The sequence below is a fragment of the Pezoporus flaviventris genome, unplaced genomic scaffold, assembly GCF_033815535.1.
Source record: "Pezoporus flaviventris isolate CSIRO_AGI_PZ_B2104156 unplaced genomic scaffold, CSIRO_AGI_Pfla_v1 ptg000031l, whole genome shotgun sequence".
NCBI classification, from domain to species: Eukaryota; Metazoa; Chordata; class Aves; order Psittaciformes; family Psittacidae; genus Pezoporus; species Pezoporus flaviventris.
The window spans coordinates 14,442,324-14,453,314 of record NW_026892579.1 but is presented as its reverse complement, the minus strand read 5'-3'; the positions used below and the strand labels follow the sequence as shown (position 1 = coordinate 14,453,314).

Sequence of the window (10,991 nt, the reverse complement as noted above, 5' to 3'; positions counted from 1 at the left end):
CTGCTGTTATGCTCACACTTCTAATGTTATCCCAGATCGTAGAGAAGAGTGAGTGAGTGACTGGATAAGGGCTCAGATGCTGGCTGGTGTCAAGCCACTGCAGGCAGAAAGGGAAGGTCACATAGAACAAATACAATTCATTGCTACTGTTCTAGTTTCACCATGTGTCTTTAAAAATGTTTCTGGGTTTTGTGTTTGTTGTTTTTTTTTTGTAGCTGCTGATACATGAGAACACTTTTTACTAGTCAGACTTAGTTCTACACCAAATTAGCCAGATACATGGTAATAGCTAGGAAGAAATGGAGACTTTCTTCCCACCCCAGAAAAAGCTTTGCATACTGGGAGGAAAGAATAAGTATGCAACAAGATCTGTTTCTGTAGTGCCAATCACCTTACGCCTTTACATACTCCCTAAGGCTCCTTCTTAGAGGAGATCAATAATCTGCCCAATCTGACATCAGCACATGACTGTTGGCATAGACTATGGATGACCCTGCTTCACTTTCAGTACACTTAAACAGGGACAGCTAGAAATGCCCCTGATTATTATTTTTTGTGTTGGAAAATACTTGCATTGTACAATGAAGGTGGAAAAGTACTGGAACAGGTAGCCCAGAGATGTGGTGGATGCATCATCCCTGGAGACATTCAAGGCCAGGCTGGATGTGCTTCTGGGCAACCTGATCTTTGAAGATGTCCCTGCTCATTGCAGGAGGTTGGATGATCCTTAAAGCTCCCTTCCAACCCAAACTATTCCATGATTCTATATGCCCCCAGCCTTTTATAATCCTGACAAGGCATAAACAACTGCTGAAGAGCCAAAGCAGAGAGATGTTATTTTCTGTGACAGCAGTAAAAATACACATTTCTATCCAAGCATTGTCCATTCTGTTTCAAACAAGGATGGCTTAATGTCCTGTGCTGCTCTCCGTCATCTGTGACTCAAGTAAAAGAGGCTGCTCTGAACCATCATGAAAGATCTGTTAACATGCCACTAAGAGATCTTCCATCATTCATACATTAAGCACATTACTAGGTTTTATAGGACGAAAATAAAAAGTAAGAAGAGCAAAGAATAAGTGCTTTAAGGAAGACTTGTATACAATGGTTATTGATTGAGACAGGCTTCAAATCACTTGTTTAGCACAAACATCTAATATCCACTCACAGGTGCTGCCACCCAGAGTCCAACATTATGACATTATGAAAACAGAATACCTTTCAAGCAAAATGACTGTATTTGTGTGGTCATTTTAAAAAGTAGAGGAAGGTGGAGGTATTGGTTTCAGGTGAGTATGTAGCAGGAAAAGGTGAAAGAGCTGATAAGCAGGCAGTAGGTAGTCTTAATCTTGAATTTTACAATGTCTTCCTTACAAAATCTGTAATGGACAAAAGCAGATATTATACCAAAAGGTGGAATGGTGGAACTTAGCATAGGAAAGCAAGTAGGAGAAGCTATTCTGTACATTTATCAGAATACATTAAAAACATATTTATTTTCAGTTCAGTTTTCAGGTCTGCAAAATAATGGTCAGCAGACTAGGAGATGTTCTAGTTGAGCAGCCTTGCCTTCAGTTTTAATGAAAAAGTCTGCCAGTTTTCAAGAAAGACTTAAAGAAAGTATATTTAAGCTTCTCTCTCCACCAGTAGAATACCACAGAAGACAAAATATCCCCATGAGGTAGCTGACTGGAAATCCAAGGGAGGCTGGAAAATGAGCTATCCTGCTATGCCTTAGAATTTGCAAACAGCAGCAACCCAGTTTCTCAGCTAACCTGAGGGAGCTGGCAGCATTTGTTACTAGATGCCTAATTCAGTGCCTGGACTGTCACACTGTGTGTAATTTGTTTAGAAATGAGCTATGAACGCGGATCTCAATTTGCACAACAGGATATGGTTTGATTAAATGTGTCCAGATGCATTTGTAATGGGATTACAGATTTCAATTAGCAACAGTCATTGCAAGGTAATAGTTTTTCATGCATGTTATAATACGCTGAATTGGGGCAAGAAATAGAGTATGATGGAAAAGTCTCCCATTTCTTTCTACCCTCTACAACATTGTTACTGCTTCTTCACATTCATGCAGTGTTTCTTTCCAACTTAGCCTTATCATTCTTTCCTTTCCCTTTGCTGGCCTGCTGTCAAAGTGATGGTTTCTAGTTCCACTGAGCTCTGAACGTGGCCATGCTCCCAGAAATAGTCTGATCTGCAACTCTTCTGCCTGCTAGTGAATGACAGTGAATAGATCTTTACTATATCTCATTCCTGAGCCAGGAGGCTTAAGCTGGTTGTTTCCATGCTGTTGGTATGGGTATTTCTCGACTGAACTAGCTACCACTCCCTTAAATTGGTCTGTGTCTTTACTGCGTGGTGGAGAACAGGTTTGAGAAGACAGTGTCTGTTCATTGAGCCCCACAATCCTCACAGCTGGTGGTAGCTGAAGATGAGCCAGCTCCTAGTACTTCTTGCTCAACAGGTCATTAAGCCTCACTTACACCTCCTCCGTCAGACTACATCTAGAAGAGTAATTTCACAGAACCATGCACACAAGGATTCTCTCTTCTCCAGGAAGCCCTAGAGCTTGGACTGGTTTGGTCCCTTAGTGTAAAACTGAGGGTTCACAGCATGGGTAGTGGTCAAACTTCTGTTGCCTATAGTAGAGACAGACTACTGCCACAGAGACTTGCCAAAGTACAACCTGCAAACATGCAGCTAAATTTTCTTTAACAAAACAACACTAGAAAGGGTGTTAACAGTGCTGGACTTTGCTTGGATCTGTGCCTTGGTTTTGAGTAGGTTTGTGTCCTCAGAGAGCAGTAACTTAAGACAGTGGTCAAAGTAGGTATGCAGCTGTTTCTGAATAGGATGCTGGTCCTTTGGTAAAAAATATCTGTCAACTGTGGGTTAAGTGTCCCGATTCCTCCCGTGAAAAAAATAGGAATGCTGAATGGAGAAGGAGCAAACAAGGCAAAGCAGCTTATTCTGCATGCTTCCTTATAGGGGCTTTGTAAATAACCATTACTGATACAAATAATAATCACTTGTGACATTACTTGAAACAGTAAGTTTCTAACATATGGTTTGCACGCCTGCTGTCAGAAAATCCATTCAGTCCATACAATATTCTCCAGCGGTTGCAAGGAAGGTGTTTATGTTAGTAAAGTGTCAACAATTCACCTGCTGCTTTCTTGTGGGAACTGGGTGAAGATGGGTTGTCAGAAATAGCAGCTATTCCTTTATCTTATTCTATTCCTTCCAATCTCTTAAAAAATTAAACACCTTAAGAGTACTAAATGCAATAAAGCATACAGGCCGATATATAAAAATGTATATATATAACTGAACTCCCGACAAAACTGATATTGCCACTGCCATTTCAGAGAGCCACATCCCACTCTGAGGGGTATATAAACCCTGAAATGCAACAGATGTGTCTGCTCAGTTATGTCACTTATCTGAAGCACTCTTCTCCTCACAACCTGTTGGCTAGCAGATAGCTGTATAATTTGCTTCCTTAAAGTCTATAAATGCCCACAAGGAACTTTAAAGGACATGTCAAGGAGTCTTACTTTGGCAGACTCTTTATTCCACATAATATGCACCCCAGAGAATGGAGAGGAGACAAACTGACTAAAAAGAAGTTTGACTGGGCAATGATTAATGCACATACCTGGTAGAGGAGTTTTTTTCCTCATCTATCATTGTGATGTTTATTATCATATAGAAATCTGGCATGTTCATGGCATAATCAGTGGATGTATTGCACATGTTCAGACTATTCCAACCTACAGAAGCAGTCTGCATCAGTTTGCACTGTACTGGAAAACTCCGTTTGCATACACTGCCAATACACTGGCATAAACAGCATGGAAATGACTCCCGGGCAATGCACGAGTTATATTTTTGCAAAAAGGGGCAATGGATTGGCAATTTTGTTGCATCTGCCATAATATTGAGGCCACCTTTCTCTTCTGCAAAGGAAAGCAAACAGTTTTCCAGACCAGATGAATTTAAAAGGAAATATGATCATTTCTGCCCATTCATTCCATTCACATATTTCTGTTCAGTAGTTACAGTATGTTCATCATTATTTTATTTATTTCCTATAGAGTAGGGTAAGATCTGGTGCCTCTTTGCATCACTCTTCTGGATAGCTATTAGCAAATCACAGAACAGAACAGACTACTAAGATCAAACCCCTATTCTACAAGAACAGCATAAAAATACGTAGTTGCTTAGCCTGGACTGATCACTAGTCTATTGCTTATCCTTTATTTGCTGGAGTTCCTAGTCTGAGTGTACATTTCATTCTTTGAAATGTACAGAAAAACTTTAGAGAAAAAGTTTAGAGTATGGATAAAGAAATGGAAAGAAGGACAAGAGAAAGTGAGACACACAGGAAGTATTTCCAAAGCCTCACAGCATATTCACATGAAGAATTATCATGAACTGTAACAGGAAGGAACTAACTATATCCCAGAGACATCTCTGACTACTTCAGCAAATGAGAGAATGGGAGGACAAAATGTGATGAGTTGCAGTCACATGAGATCAACTTATCCTGAAAACCAGCCATAGGGGAAAAGTTTTAAAAGATACAAGTGTGTTTCTGAAAAGCACCCACCTGAATGCTGTTTTCCAGGATTACAAAGCACGTGATGTACTTTAGATATGATTGTCAGAGGCCATAAGCAAACCAAGTTTTAGTTGAATATAAGGTTATAAGACCAGATAATATCACTGGAGGCATTTCCTTCAGAGAGTATTTCCCTTATGTCTGAAATTGAAACCTGACCTGCAGATCCTCCATTCTGCCCAACTTCCTAAATCACCTCGAGGCCTCTCTGCATCCTGAGGACTACAAACCCTTCAGGAGAAGGACGTCAAAGACTCACAGATCAGAAGCAAGCCTGAGTGTCTGATATATAGTGTGGCCAACAAGTTCAGAGCAATTCAAGCAACCAGCAGACAAAGAATGCCTCAAAAGGCCTTTATGATGCTTCCATTCAATTTAAGCTAAGCTGTTTGACTTAGCACTGACACACCATCAGGGAAAGATAAGAGGCAGTGGAGCAAATGGAAGAGCTCTGAAAGAGACTGCTCATACACTCCCCTTCCTCTTCATCCTCTCATCAGCATCCCAAACTCATATTTCCTATGCTTTCAATTTATATTGCAATACTATTTACAAGAGATGCTCCTGCATAGTGTTCATAAAAGATCTCCATATTCAATCCTTTTCTCCAGAGTTAAAACTCAGAAATAGGGAAGCACAAATATGATGGAATTCACGCAGTGATAGGCTTAAAGTGTAAAATCCAAAAGGTAACTGCCTGGGAGAATTAAATGCCAGCAGACATGAGCAGTGGTAAATTCTTTTCACAACATGCAGACAGGCTTTAATGCTTTAAATTGGAGTACATTCAAGTGTTAAATGAGGGGTTTGTGGGGGTTGTCTTGGGGAAGATTGGGGAGATTGGGTGACTTTGTTTGCTTAGAGAAAAATAAAGTATTTCTAAGATTGTGTACTGGAACAAATATTAATTTTCCTTCATTGTACAGGATCAGAGAAGAGAGTACCAGGTCTGTGTCCCCAGTAACTCATCTGCTTCCACTGAGCAATGTCAGTATTGCTGCATTCCATGTGGCAGTATAATAAAGTTCTTTAAAAACTCGGACAGCCCATATTTCTTTCAGCACACCATTTTTTAATGCTGCTCTAGATAACGGGTTTGATCTATAATTCCTGCATGGTTAAAAGCGATTGCTGTTCTCATACTTTTCACCAGCAGCTGAAATCTGCTAAGCCAATGGCCACTGTGGTGTGTTTGCCTGGATGCATGGCAGGGGTTTTTCAGCAGTTAGCCTTTGGAACTTACTTATGATTCAACGAAGCTGAAAGATGTCTGACTTTCAGCTAACAGGCAGAGGCAGGGAGCATTTTTCATGGGATTGGAAGGCAATTTCAGTGAGATTACAGGCATACAAAAGAAAACATAGCCGCGTTTTCTTCAAAAAGATAATTAATACGTTATACAAGGATATTTCATGGACATATACTCCTTCTGCCCCCCACCCTCAAGGAAAGGGCTTCACTGCCCACATGGCTAAAGAATCAGAGGCAAATCCTACTTTGGGTTTACAGACCCATTAGCTCCCCACTAAGCCTACACCTGTTAGACTGTGCTTAAGGTGAACTAGAGAACTAGGTGAACTAGTAGAACAATGTTAGTACTTTTTGGGCTTGCCATAAGGGGAGCTGAGATGATCAGCATTATATTCCCGATAAGCACTCTGTCAAGAGCTGAAATATATTAAAAAAGATTAGCAGCTTTCTGCTCTAGGCCAGCTGTGCATGTTCAACACTCTCAGCTTTACTACTGCTGACAATGCAGGAAGCAAACAGCACTTACATGTGGAGTATCTCATACATCTTGGGTAACATACATCTTGGGTAACTGTAGACTGTGTGACCTGGATCAATTCACTCCTACTGGGAAGCATGGACAAAATACACCTCTGCAGATACTGCAAATTCTGTCTTTTGATCAAAAGGAATGTCTGTGACAGATTTTGCATTTTAAAAGATTTAAGAAAATTTTCATCCATTCTCTGGGGATGCAAATCTTTCCATCATATTAATGTATGAGTTTGCCCAACATCTGTGGTCTCAGATTTCCCTTTCTGTTCCTCTTATACAATATCAATCCGTTTGATTTGGCAGTCATACTAGTCACCTCAGAAGTCATTCTAAGGCAACCGGTTGTTATGGAAAACATAAGAAAAATAAATACAGCAAACAAGAGCCTGGAAGGGAACATGTTTACTACCTCGGGGATCTTTCATTTTATATAAATAAGCAACGCAATTTAGATTCACTGAATATGAGAATCCAAGCTTGGCTCTAATTTGCAGATGTTACTTCCTGCAGAAAAGCAAACATGTTTAAGTGGATAAATTTTTTTTTATTTCACAATTAAGTCATAAATTTATAAATGGCGTGAATTTGCCTCTAATTTAAGCAGTCTTCCCTATTGCAAATTGATTTTCCATAATACAGATGTTTGAGTTGCTGAAAAGTTTGGCAATGGAAAGCTGTATTATCAGTGTTGAACTTCAGCTACTCAACTTCTTTGGCATTTAAGTTATAGCTTTCTTCTGTGCAAAATCCAGGAGTAAAATAGTGGAACTTATTTATAAACCATCCAACCTGCTATCAGTTGGATGGTGCTAAACCATGCCTTTCATTTCTGTGCACTATGCTTTCTAGTCCTCTTAAAGATTATTGCCTCAGCTTCCTGCATTCTCGTCATGCAAACAACACATCTCAAAGCCTACTGCAGAAACTCAAAGCCCCCCTGCGCAACAAAAACATAGATAGAAAATTAAAGTTCATCATTTTGGGTTTTGCTGAACATTAGGGACCACTATTGCTTGCCCAATTACCAAAGAAGTTAAATGCTGAGTCTGTGTTTGTGGCTCCTATTCGCAACACTCCAGGTCACTGCACTCCTGAAACGCCAGTTAAAAGGCAAACAGAAACCAGGCACAGTCATCTCCCACTATTGTGCGAAATTTTCCCTCAGCAGGTTCTTTCTGCTAAAACTAAATGCGCCCCCCACATGCCTCCCAGCCACAGCTAAATCAGCTCACAAATAGCATTATCAACACACACTTCTTCTGCCCATGCTGACCTCACAGCAAACTCAAGTAAAATAATAAGGAATTTCAAAGGAACAGAGATATCAGTTACAAATTAAACAGACACTTCTCAATTTTACCTGGTGTGATAGTCTCGGTGAGTGCTGAATAATCAAATTCAATTCTCTTTCCAGAACACATTTAAGCTGTTCTAAGCAGCTTTGTTATGGATTCTCATAGCTGAATAATGGACAAACTTTAATAATTTCCTGTGATGCTGCTTTGGAGAAAATACCAAAAGACCAGTAGAAACATCTACCATCTGCAAGCTAAATCTGAGCAGTGTCAGTGCAGCTTTGATGAAAAGCCTGAGAGCTTGTTAGCACATTCTCAGCTGTGAGCTTTCCAATTACAAAAGGGAAGATTAATATCATCAACTTCAGTCACCTGAAAGTTAGTTGACTACTTTAAAAAGAGTAACTTTAAGCCCTATATGTATCAAGGGAATGAATGAGGTATCTCCAGAGGGTAATCATCTCGTCTTAAATCTGGTGGTTCAGAAAAGATGAATCTCTCCCTGCAGACACTTGATTCATTTCACTGACTACAAAACTCAGAGTTTAAACTTAGACAACTTCCAACATTATAAGTAGGATGGAGATTGTATAAAACATCTAGTATCTGAACTCTGTTATCAGACACCTACATAGGCATTTTCACTGGGAATATATGTCCAGAAACACCTAGAATAGCAAATCCCATAATGGCAGGCAAGTTCTGGGGGCAGGTTTTTCAGAATCAAGCACAGTCAGTAGTTAATAGTATCTGAAGCCATTATATAGTGCTATACAGTGCATATCAGCCTTCAGTAAAAAAGCATAATTTTGCAAAATTCTGCCAATGGACTCTTTGTATTTCATGTCTTAGACACTGCAAAATGAGCAAAAATAAATTTCCAAGGAGAGGAGTTGTTGACAAGGCTGCAGTAGTTAGAAAAACTAAACAAAGCACAAACTCTACACAGAGCACACAATTTATTTGTAGTTTTAATATTTTAAATGTGTTATTCATTTTAGTATTATCATGTTTGGAATTCTTCATATACAAGGTAAGACAAGGTAATTCTCCAGTGTTCTTATACAGCAAGTGCCAAAAGTACTGACAGCGTTAAGTATGTGCCATGAGAGAGGGAATAAGTATGTAACAAAACAAGAGCACAGAGGTGTTATGAAAAAAGTCAGGGACTTGGCTCATGAATAGCTTGGACTGATAAGTTGCTAACTTCTCATGTTAAGTTAACTGATGTTACCCTTTCTGTTAAAAGGTTAACCACCCCCTCCAGTCGTTTTGTCACTGAGACCTGACAGGAACTGAAAATTCAATTTCTGATAGCAACATTTTGGGGCTATCCTGGGAAACATTTTTCTCTTTACCCTGTGTAAAAAATGGAGATAATGGCTGGGATTCAGCTTGATGTTAAGAAAGACATCTAGTGCAAATACGCTACTTTCAGCTATTCAAAACATCTGCATATGGCTGGTAAATATGACACAATGCTTGAAGAAGACACAGGCTTCTACACTGGCAACAAGAGAACAGAGGAAATATCCCACAGAGCCTAAACGACACTAGGGATCTACATAGATGTAATGAATCCTTCCAAAAGGTAGGTACATACAAGCATGCTGCTTCCTTAAACTCTCATTACAACGAACAAAAATCTTATCAGCATAATCAAAGGAGCTTAGAAAGCACCATCTAGCTGAGTAGATACTGACATCTTGACTTAGTTGCCCATCAGCAGACACATTATTTCATATGTCACAAGGTGTTTAAGAGTCATGACTGACAAACATGATACAGGACTTGGGGAAGACGGGTATCATTCTGGAGAAGTGGCTGTAGGCCATCAGGGTAGCTCTTTGGTAGCTCAAATAGCACTAAGTATCTGTGTGAACACCCCTCATGGTTACCTAAAGCTTGTTCTGGGCTCCACTGACTGTTGACTAGATGCTCATTTTGTTGGCCTAAACATCTAAAGGTGTTCCATGTGACTTGCAGAAATTCTAAGGCCTCCCTTAGTCCTTTTGTCATATTTACTGGATCCATGCAGATATTCTGGATACTTCACAGCATCTCTAATGGCTCTTCTTTCCTTTATTTAGGTATCAAGCCCTAGCTCTCCATTGACTACAGATGCACCTTAGACATCTAGTACACCCTGCAGGTACGTACACAGAGGTGACTTATTTAGGTACATTAATCTCAGACTGAATCCCATGTAAGGTTCCTTATCTAATACTTAAAATTAACTCACTCAAATACTGCTAGAACAGGAAAAAAAACCAGCATGAAATGCTCAGCGACTTTCAGTTGAGGGCATTATTCAAGAACACTATGCTGTTGCTAGTAAGAAGAATAATTGTACTTGTGTCATGGGAGCCAGTGTTACCAGTTTCAGTTGCAGACCAGTGTAATTGTTGTCTCTTCCTCAGGCAACAGTGCATTGCTCCATTTCTAAAAACTGAGTAACACTGTTTTGCTACTTTGCGCCATCACAGCTATTAAGTACTGTTTTTCCAGAAGTGAGTCTCCGTTTCATTCTGTGATATATATAGCCAACAAAAGGGCAAACCTCTGCCCTAGGAACTTATAACATGAAAGGAGATAGCAGATGGAGGCTGGCTGCAATACAGGAAGCACAGTGAAAACATGACACAGCTTTATGATGTCAAGTGCTCTCTGTCTACCAGCAATCTGTTAAATTCTGTAAGAAAGTATTATTTCTGATCTGATTATAAACTGATCAAAAAGCTTTTTCTTTACGTTAAAGGAAATTTTTAAAAACCTATCTCAGAAACATAAAGAGATGATTTTTTTAAATTGCATATTGTAACTAGGCTGTACCAGAAAACCCACTAATCTTGACATGATTTCCCACTCTAGAATAAAGGGAATTCAGATTAAATGGACTTCTAGAATAAAGACGAATTCATGAATTCTAAGGGGGGGGGGGGGGGGGGGGGGGAAGGACAGGAAAAAAAGAGAAGGGAGGGGTTCAGTTTCCTGTGTGCTTTTTCATTGGACTGACACTATATTAAAAGATGGTGACCTCTGTAAGGAAAGAGTTAATCATGATATCCAAAATACTGAGAGGATGTGACATGTGGAGAAAATGGAGAGGAAAATCTCTACAAATTAATTGTCAGAGATTTAAAGTTTTCCTGGAAAAAAAAAAAAAAAGCAGTATGATAACAATTATATTGTGCAGAAGACTGAAATTTAAGGGCTAGTTTTCCTACCTAAATATTTTGACTCTGTATTTCCCATAGCTATCATTTGAGAAC

The 10,991-nt window shown here is 39.5% G+C and overlaps 1 long non-coding RNA gene across 1 annotated transcript; it reads right to left on the bottom strand.

Moving 5' to 3' along the window:
* Positions 1 to 1,171: 1,171 nt before the first annotated feature.
* Positions 1,172 to 6,200, bottom strand: LOC133272777 (uncharacterized). Its single transcript, XR_009744568.1, has 2 exons — positions 5,883 to 6,200; positions 1,172 to 1,379 (listed from the first exon to the last, which is right to left on the bottom strand). It is a non-coding gene; the product is annotated as an uncharacterized LOC133272777 (long non-coding RNA).
* Positions 6,201 to 10,991: the final 4,791 nt, after the last annotated feature.